This window comes from Heterodontus francisci, chromosome 50, assembly GCF_036365525.1.
Source record: "Heterodontus francisci isolate sHetFra1 chromosome 50, sHetFra1.hap1, whole genome shotgun sequence".
In the NCBI taxonomy this organism is placed as follows: Eukaryota; Metazoa; Chordata; class Chondrichthyes; order Heterodontiformes; family Heterodontidae; genus Heterodontus; species Heterodontus francisci.
This window is the reverse complement of record NC_090420.1, coordinates 6,981,980-6,991,891: the sequence shown is the minus strand read 5'-3', so window position 1 is coordinate 6,991,891 and position 9,912 is coordinate 6,981,980. Positions and strand designations below refer to the sequence as shown.

At 41.8% G+C, this 9,912-nt stretch overlaps 1 non-coding gene across 1 annotated transcript; it reads right to left on the bottom strand.

Annotated features, from left to right (window-relative positions):
- Positions 1–8,907: 8,907 nt before the first annotated feature.
- Positions 8,908–8,989, bottom strand: trnag-gcc (transfer RNA glycine (anticodon GCC)). The gene has a single exon. It is a non-coding gene; the product is annotated as a tRNA-Gly (tRNA).
- Between the last annotated feature and the right edge of the window lie 923 nt (positions 8,990–9,912).

Sequence of the window (9,912 nt, the reverse complement as noted above, 5' to 3'; positions counted from 1 at the left end):
TTTCCTGCCATTTTACAAGTTGGTTGCTTTAAACACAGTACAAGGTACAATCATCTTGAAAAGAGATTCTCTTCAATATCCAATCCAAACTGAATTGCAAACCTGACAGACAAACACAGGAGAACAAATGACAAGTGAACACAAACCTCGTGGAGCTCATTTTCAGATTTATTGCAGTCATCTTACAAAACAAGTGAAAGAATATTCCAGTGAAATGATTTGGAAAGTAGGTGTAACTTTTGTTGGTGCCTTTCTTTGCTATGTTGGTGAAACGTTCTTGCACCTGACTCCTGTTCATGTCTCTGTTTCCTCTATTGCATGAGGAAGGAGGTATTTGATCAGAAATCAACTGGATTGTGTACCTTTGAGAGGGTATTTCTGCACCATCAGGGCTGGAAACAGGAGTGAGTGAAAGACAATGTGTGGAGTTTGATTTTGTACAGAGGGAGAGCATATCTAGCAGGGCTTTGAGATATTGGCCTGGATTTTACAGCCCCAATAGCGGTGAACTCTGAGACTTTCACTGCTATTGAGGGTCTGAACAGCACTGCAACTGCCGGTACATGCACACACTAACACCAGCATCTGGAAGTTGTGGTGGTGAGAAATGTGCTCAGAAGGAGCCACTGATCATAATCGCACCAGCCCACTCTTTAAAGTGACAGGGACCTGTAGTTCAGCAATTTGGGCTCGTTGCCCACAATGTACCCTGATTTTTATCTTGGTTGGATTAGAGCCGGTACCAGCAGGCTCAGAGCCTGCTCGGGAAGGGCTTTTCTGTTGACACAACAGCTCCAATATTCCAGGAAGACACCGGCAGCAGCAGGGGTCAACTTTCAGAGGGAGTTCAGACATTTTAAATGTTGTATTTTGTTTCTTAATTGTATGTAACATTTTAGAATGGCCACATCAGAGTTCTTAAATTTACATCTGACTTTTTATTAACAAGATTGAAGTGCTTTTAAAAGATCTCTAAATGTATATGACTTTTCATCAAAGATTTAGCTGGCTTCTTTGTAAAGACTCGAGTAAGATTGAAATGACTTTTAAAAACTACATCTTATCCTTTAAAATCCTGCTTGCATGTAGATGACATTGGAAGATGGCTTCAGAATAACTTAGACTATCTTTCTAACAGGTACTACAACAGCTGAGGTCCTACTTTCTGTAAAAGCTGGTGAATTACAAAGAAACAATGTACTGAACATTTTATAAACTGTTGATGCAGATGAGATTCAAACTCATACAGGTAAAACAGAAGGAATTAATAATCCATCATCTTAACCTCTCAAACACCTCATCACCCAACTTTGTGACAGCAACCCATCACATGTCTGTTTTGCCTCTGTGGAAATTTGGGCAGGACGGTCACCTTCAGCTCAGATCGTGACTGTGCATCCAGATGTGCAATGATGGAAATGTAGCTTCTGTAAGTAAATGAAATTTCCATCACATCAGGTCATGGCCTGTTGGGAATGGAGCGGTGTGAAACATTTCCAGACCATGTCCAACACGTTTCAACTCAGTGTGAAAAACCACCACGGAAAGACTGGAACATACAATCATTTGATCACAGCATGATTAACATCACTCAGACACCTGAACCATTAGGTCACTGACGAAGTCATGATGACTTCGAATTTCTCATGAAATGACAACTGAACTAACTGACTGGAAGAATTGCTTTAACTCCACATGATCAGAGAGGCACAGCCTCAGACCGACTTGGCAGATGAATATTGATTGAATAATTTCTGTGTGAGGAATGTTCCAGCATTATAAACCAGGGGAACATGCTGACTGAGCTGTGTCTTCATCTCTTCTGGGCAGTCGGACAGTTCACCCTTCATTCTGCTCTGATTCACTTTCCCAAAGTGGATCTACAGATTCTCAAATCTGGAGACTGGGTTTTCTTATTTTGTTCCTTTTGATTTTACTTGTTCCTGAATGATAATATATTCGAAACCTCGGATCAACCCTCCCCTTTGCATCGTGTTATAGTCTTGGTTAAAAGAGACACAAAACGACACAAACACTCTGAAGCATACAACACGGTCACACTTTCCTTCAGTGAGATTAATGTTGAGCTGTTTTCCAGGTTAAATGCAACTGCAAACACATTGCTCTCAAAGAAATTGTAGGGGATTGAGTTGCCGTTGAAATATTAGCACTGGACATCTGTACGAGCAGGAACAACCATTGCAAACTCACATCCTTCACAAAGGCAACAACTGAGCTGTTTTCTTTTGTGAATGAAATTCATAAGAAAAGTTAAAGTTCACAAGAAAATGGATGTAAATGATTGATAGCTAAACTTTTGAAGCAAGGATATGAATCCAAGATTTTCTGATTATTAGACAAACACTCGAACCAATTAAGCTGCTGAGCCAGATCACAAGTGCTGTGACAACTAAGGGCAGAGGAGGGCACTCTTTATTCTCATCCCACTTCTCCACAGGTCACAACATCAATGTGAACTTTTCTCACATACTGATACAGTCAATCATATACTCTATTTTTCCCAGAATAGAAGACACTGACGAGGTTTCTTTAATGAACAACAAAATTATCCATTTATTGTCGAACAAGTTTTAACTAGTCATGAGGTAAAGCATAAACACACAGGTGGAAATTTTAAAAGCTCCTTTTTCACCTTGAACAACTTTTAAAGTCCTTTTTTTTTATCTTAGAGCCGCACACACACACACACACCGGATAGCTGAAAAAATAAAAGGGATTTTTTTTTTTAAATTCAAAAACTCTGTGACAGACAACAAAAACCTATTGGGCTGCTTATTTGCACATTTTTGAAGAAATCATCAGATGAGATATGTTGCTCCAAAACTAGAATACAGTCTAACTTCCGAGTATACGTAGACAGGTCACTAGGGTATTTTAGAACAGTTCTTTTCAGAAGGCATTGAGAATTAATTTTAGCAGGCCTTCTTCAAAGACATGTAACAAGATGAATTAACTCAGTGGACTTCGCAGGGTCTTTTAAAGCTTTTCTGGAAAACAAACTGGGTTGTGGTCTTCTCTCCTTCCTTGACGATTCTTCAGGCTAACTTTATCAGCTGCTCACTCCACCAGGTAAAACACACTGACTGCTACAATCAAAGGTTGTGAGTTTTCTGCTGTCTTAGGTTTGCGCTGCTGCTGCCAAGGTTGTCCAATCAAGGGGCATGACTGACTTCACTAACCACATTTCTCCCGGTTACCAGGGTTTCTGTTCTATATTTAACTTGAATCATGTGACAACCAGTAAACATAGTTGCCAAATTGATTCTGTTGGTGCCCTCTTGAAAAAGAACTGGTCCTACATTTATTCAGTTTGATTATGACTTCTTCAAAAAATATTTTAACAAAAGAAACAGAATCACTTGCATAACATCATGCATTTTCCCTGAGCTACAGGTTATTGCAAGTCTCTCTGGCTGTGTTTATTTTAGGTGATTTTGTACTCAGGTTCTTTTGGAATCCATGTGTTTGCAGATCTTTGTGAGTGAGAGATGTGGTAATATGCTTAAAGGATTTCCATGTAAATTATTCGTATCTCCATCTTTCCCCGAACTTTGTACAAACACATTAATCTGGGAATCACACACATCAGGCCGTCAAACCTGTCTGCTAAACATTGAAAGGTGACAGTGTTTATTGTGACGGGGTTCCATTTATGAAGACACATCTTGATGATTCACACATGTAAAAATTTGTAAATTCTGTTCATGACATAATGACATAAATAAACATTTCCTTGCACTTGCCACGCTTGGTGAACATTTTCTCTGCTGATGCCCCCTGAATATATTAGAGAACATGGTGACGAGGTTGAGATAAAAGTCTGTAAATATAGGCATCAAACAGCAGCAGGGACTGCAGTGAATAAGATTTACGTGACATATTTGTGCTTACATTGGTGGGTGAAATAAGATACTAAACACACAAAATCCTACATTTGAGCTCGCGTAAAAGATTGCTCTGTCGATGGAGATAGCATCAAAGAATGCTCAGGAATTTTGTCCTATGCCAGTGATCGTAACACACTTCAGGGGAACTTAAAAAAAAATGGTAAAATGGGCTTTCACATAACAGATGAAATTTTACACAGAGAAGTGTGAAGTGATACAATTTGGAAGGAAGAATGCCACATAAATGAAACGTTTCAATTCTAAAGTGGGTGCAGGAGCAGAGAGACAATATACACCAATGTTGGAAGGATTGAAAAGGTAGCTAAGAGCAAACAGGACACTTGGCTTTATTAATAGAGGCATAGAGTAAAAACATATAAGATATGCTAAACCTTTATAAAATACTGGGAATGAATGGCCTCCACCTGTACCTCCACAGAAAGCTTCCATTCCAGGTTTACACACACTCGTCAGGATCACGCTCCACAGATTCTGCCCTCCAGGCTCAGACACCCACTTCAGGATCACTCTCCACAGATCCCGCCATTCCAGGTTCGGACACCCACTTCAGGATCACTCTCCATTGATCCCAGCACTATGGGCTCGGAGACCCTCTTCAGAGATCCTAAATCTCCAGACACGGACATCCTTTGAGGACCACTCTCCACAGATTCTGCCCTGCAGGCTCAGACATCCTCTTCAGAATCACTCTCCATACATCCCGCCACTCCACGCACGGATATCTCAATCAGGATCCGATCAAAGAATGTTGCTTGTCACTTATCAGCTCAAGCCTGAATGTTGTTCAGGTCTTGCTGCTTGCAGGCACAGACTGCTTCAGTATCTGAGGAGTTGTGAATCATCAGAGAACATTCCCACTTCTGACTTATGTTGAAGAGAAAGCCATCAATGAAACAGCTGAGGATGTTTGGGCCTAGGACACTGCCCTGAGAAACTAGGTATCCAGTCATGAAAGGTGGAGGACAAATAAATAACGAACCAGATGAGGATGCTCCAAAAACATCCCTATCCTCAATGTTGGTGGAGCCGAGCACGTCAGTGCAAAAGATGAAGCTGAAGCAGTTGAAACCATCTTCAGTCAGAAACTGCTCAGTGGATGATTCATTTCGGCCTCTTGAGGTCCCCAGCATCACAGCTTCCAGTTTTCAGCCAATTTGCTTCACTCCACATAATGGCAAGAAACAGCTGAAGGCACTCGATACAGCAAAGACTATGGGCCCTAACAACATTCCGGCTCCAGTGTAAATCTGAGTTCTTTTTGCCTTCAGTCTGGTTCAGTAAATATACAGCGTCGGATGTGTAGGTAAAATCAATTTCTTAATTTGCGCATTTAGCCAGCTGACTTCCTCTAATGCAACGACACTGTCTCCACCCAGAGTCTGTCTGGTCCACTGGAGTAAGTAAAGTTTTTTGATACAGGTACTACTGTTTATACATTAAGATTCATGCTACACCCCCTTGTTTAACCAATCAGTGCGATACAATTCGACTTCACCCATGTGGTGACATGCAGTACATCTGTTACTGAGGTTACAATACACTCCATTTTCAATACATACTTGTTACTAATAAAATATTGTTTTGTACCAGCAAGATAAAACAAAGCGGACAAGCAAGCTAATTAGCAAGAGCATAGGAATCATCAATAATCATTCTAGTCTCACTCCCTGCATGGGTCATGAGTCTGTCTCTGCCTTGTGACAAGTAATTGCGGCGCATCCTGCTATCTTTATTAGGTGTACATTCCTGAGTGTTTCGTGCAGTCTGCAGCTACATCAAGTAGTGGCAGTTCACGAAGATAAGAGGGGCCTAGAACTCCTTATCACTCACACAGGGATGGACATCATTTGATTCACAGGAGTCCATTTGTTCCAAACCACAGGGAGTCACACAATCAGGCCATAAAGAACAGATGTCTTTGCAATTACCAGTGTCGGCTAGTCTTTACAGTCTCACACGCTCTGCCTTTACTTTTAACTATTTCATTGTGGTTTCTGCCACTTAAAATCAAAGCTCAGCAAAGCTACTATTCCTAACTTGGCTATATTTCCCATTAAGCATAGTGCCATGCCTTTCTGCTCACTTCCACACGTGTACTGAAGACTTGTGCTCCAGAACTAGCTGCGCCCTCAGCCAAGCTGTTCCAGTGGAGCTACAACACGGGCATCTACTTGACAATGTGGAAAGTTGCCCAAGTGTGCCCTCTCCATAAAAAAAAAATGCAGGACAAATCCAATCTGACCAATTGCCGCCCCATCAGTCTACTATCAATCATCAGCAAAGTGATGGAAGATGTCACCAACAGTGCTATCAATCACCACACACTTAGCAATAATCTGATCATCGATGCTCAATTTAGGTTCTGCCAGGGTCTCTCAGCTCCAGGAAATAATTTAGCAGATAGAGTATAATGTGGGAAAATGTGAGGTTATCCACTTTGGTAGGAAGAATAGAAAAGGAAAATATTATTTGAATTGTGAGAGATTACAGAATGCTGCATTGTAGAAGGATCTGGGTGTCCTCGTACATGAATCACAAAAAGTTACCATGCAGGTACAGCAAATAATTAGGAAGGCAAATGGAATGTTACCCTTTATTGCAAGGGGGATGGAGTATAAATGTAGAGAAGTGTTGCTACAAATGTACATGGTGCTGGTGAAACCACACCTAGAGTACTGTGTACAGTTTTGGTCTCCTTATTTAAGGAGGGATATACTTGCTTTGGAGGCAGTTCAGAGAAGGTTCATTGGATTAATTCCTGTGATGAAGGTGTTGTCCCATGAGGAAAGATGAGCAGGTTGGACCGATACTCATTGGAGTTGAGAAAAATAAAAGGAGAACGTATTGAGACATATAAGATTCTGAGGGGGCTTGACAGGGTAGATGCTGAGAGGATGTTTCCCCTCGTGGTGGAATCTAGAACGAGGGGACACAGTTTCAGATTTAGGGCTTTTTCATTTAAGAAGGTATTTCTTCTCTCAGAGGGTCATTAATCTTTGGAATTCTTTACCGCAGAGAGCAGTGGAGGCTGGGTCATTGAATGTCTTCAAGATTTTTATCTTCAAGAGAGGCAAGGGTTATGTGGGCAGGCAGGAAAGTGGGGTTGTGGTCATGATCAGGTCAGCCATGATCCTATTGAATGGCGGAGCAAGCTCGAGGGGCCAAATGGCCTACTCCTGCTACTAGTTCTTCCGATCTTCTGTTCTTATGATCTCATTGCAGCTTGGTCCAAACAGAGATGAAAGAGTGGAATTCCAGAGGAGAGGTGAGAGTAATTACCCTTGCGTGAGTGTGGCATCAAGGATCCCTCGCAAAATTGAAGTCAATGGGAATCAGGGGGAAAACTCTGCACTATTGAAGTCATACCTCGCACAAAGCAAGATGTTGTAGTCAGTGGAGGCCAATCATCTCAGCCCAGGACATTGCCTCAGTAGTTTCTCAGGGTAGTGTCCTAGACCCAAACATCCCAGCTGTTTCATTGACGACTTTCTCTTCAACATAAGTCAGAAGTGGGAATGTTAGATGATGACTCACAACTCTTCAGATACTGAAGCAGTCTGTGCCTGCAGGCAGCAAGACCTGAGCAACATTCAGTCTTGAGCTGATAAGTGACAAGCAACCTTCTGGCCACACAAGTGCCAAGCAGTGAACATCTCCAATGAGAGAAAAAGAAAATCTACCTTTTGATATTCAGAAGCATTATCATGGTTAAATCCCCCACCATCAACACCTTGACCAGAAACGTAACTGGATCAGTCACATCTATGCTGTGGCTATAAGCGCAGGTCAGAGATTACGAATTCTGCAGCAAGTATCTCACCTCCTGACACCCCAAATCCTGTCCACCATCTACAAGGCACAAGTCAGGAGTGGGATGGAATACATCCCACTCAACAACACTCAAGAAGCTCAACACCATCCAGGACAAAGCAGCCCACTTGATCGGCACCTAACCCGCCACGTTAAACATTCAATCCCTCCACAACCAGTAAACAGTGGCTGCAGTGTGTACCATCTCCATATGCACTGCAGCAACTCGCCAAGTATCCTTCAACAGCACCTTGCAAACTCGTGACTACTACCACCTCGAAGGACAAGGGCAGCAGATGCATGGGAACTCACTACCTGCAGGTTCCCCTCCAAGTCACTCACCATCCTGACTTGGAACGATATCGCCATTTCTTCACTGTTGTTGGGTCACAATCCTGGAACTCCGTCCCCAATAGCACTGTGGACGTTAGTGCACCATATGGACTGCATCAGTTCAAAAAGTCAGCTCTCCACCACCTTCTCAACGGCAATCGGAATGGGTAATAAATGCTCGCCTTTTCAGCGATACTCACACCCAAGAATGAATAAAAACCAAATCACTCTCCATAGATTCCTCACCATCTGGGCTTGGACATTTACTTCAGGAGCACAGAGCTTTATATCACTGCAACATGAGTTCCAATCTTCATATTCTGTTCACTTTTCACATTATTTTCTACCAGTCCACGAGCTTTTATTAATTCAGTATTCGGGTCTCTGCTCCTCCGCCGTTTCTAACATCTCAGCTCTTACAAAAAACACTCTGATCTATCGTAGGTAGTAGATGACCCCTCATTTTGAACTCCATCTGCCAAAGCATTGCTCACTCAATTAATCTATCAAGAAGATTTGAAAATAAATTTCTTGCCAAAGGATAATTTTCTGCATCTGCTCCCTCGCCATTTGCTTTTCCCATTTGTCTTTCACTTGGTGCAAAGCCAGAGAAAGTAAAGATGGAAGGAAGGAGGGGAGGAAAAATCCTGCTCCGTTTCGTGATCCCTATTCGATCTTCATTCCAGTGCAGTTTGGGTGAAGAATTCCAATTGTCTGTCTCAATTTTAATAAAGTATAACCAATTCTGGAATCACTGTCTGGACATCGACAAGAATAGGTTTCGAGGCTGACTTGACACATAAACTCCCCCAACATTATAAAGTTCATAAACTAGCAACACGGATGAGATTTGAACCCACGCGTGCAGAGCACAACGGATCGGCAAACCATCGCTTTAACCTCTCAGCCACCATGTCAGTTGCATAAGTATAGCTGTCACCTTCAGCACAGCTTCTGGCTGTGCAGCGAACTGTGCAATGATGGAAATATACCTTCTGTCAGGAAATGAAGTTGGGAATGGAGCGGTGTGAAACATTTCCAGACCATGTCCAACACGTTTCTACTCAGTGTGAAAACCCACCACGGGAAGACTGGAACATACAATCATTTCATCACATCATAATTAACATCACTCAGACACCTGAACCATTAGGTCACTGACGAAGTCATGATGACTTCGAATTTCTCATGAAATGACAACTGAACTAACTGACTGGAAGAATTGCTTTAACCCCACATGATCGGTGAGGCACAGCCTCAGGCCGACTTGTCAGGTGGTGTAAACAGATATCACTGCTTCTGATCTTCTCCAGAACAGGGAGTGAGATGTAACATTGATCATCAAACAGACTGTGAGAGAATACAACAGAATAAAATACATGGAGAGACACTGTGGAATAACAAATAGATTTGATTGGAATGTTGAAATTTTGATTGGAATGGATAAAACACCAGAAACAGCAGATTAAATTGGGATTCTTATCATTATATTGATCTGGGGCAGAAAAGAGAAACTGATGGAAAGAAGAGAAGAAGGAAGAAAAGAAAGGATGGAACTGTTCAATTTTTTCAGTGTTTTCACTCGCCCATCAAAGCTGATAAAAAAAGTTGCAAATAACAGAGAATTTCACCAAAAAGGGAGATTAAATGTTGCTGAAAACTTGGATCAAAGGATGCCCCAACAGATCACCTGTTTAACTGTCTCCTCACTGGGGGATTTCAATCAGTGAGTAATATTATTCTCTACATTTTTTGCTAATTGGTCCCAGAACTGTCACTTGGAATTAATATCTGTGTTCCGACTCCTGAATAATAAAATTGTGAGTTTCTCGATATTTTC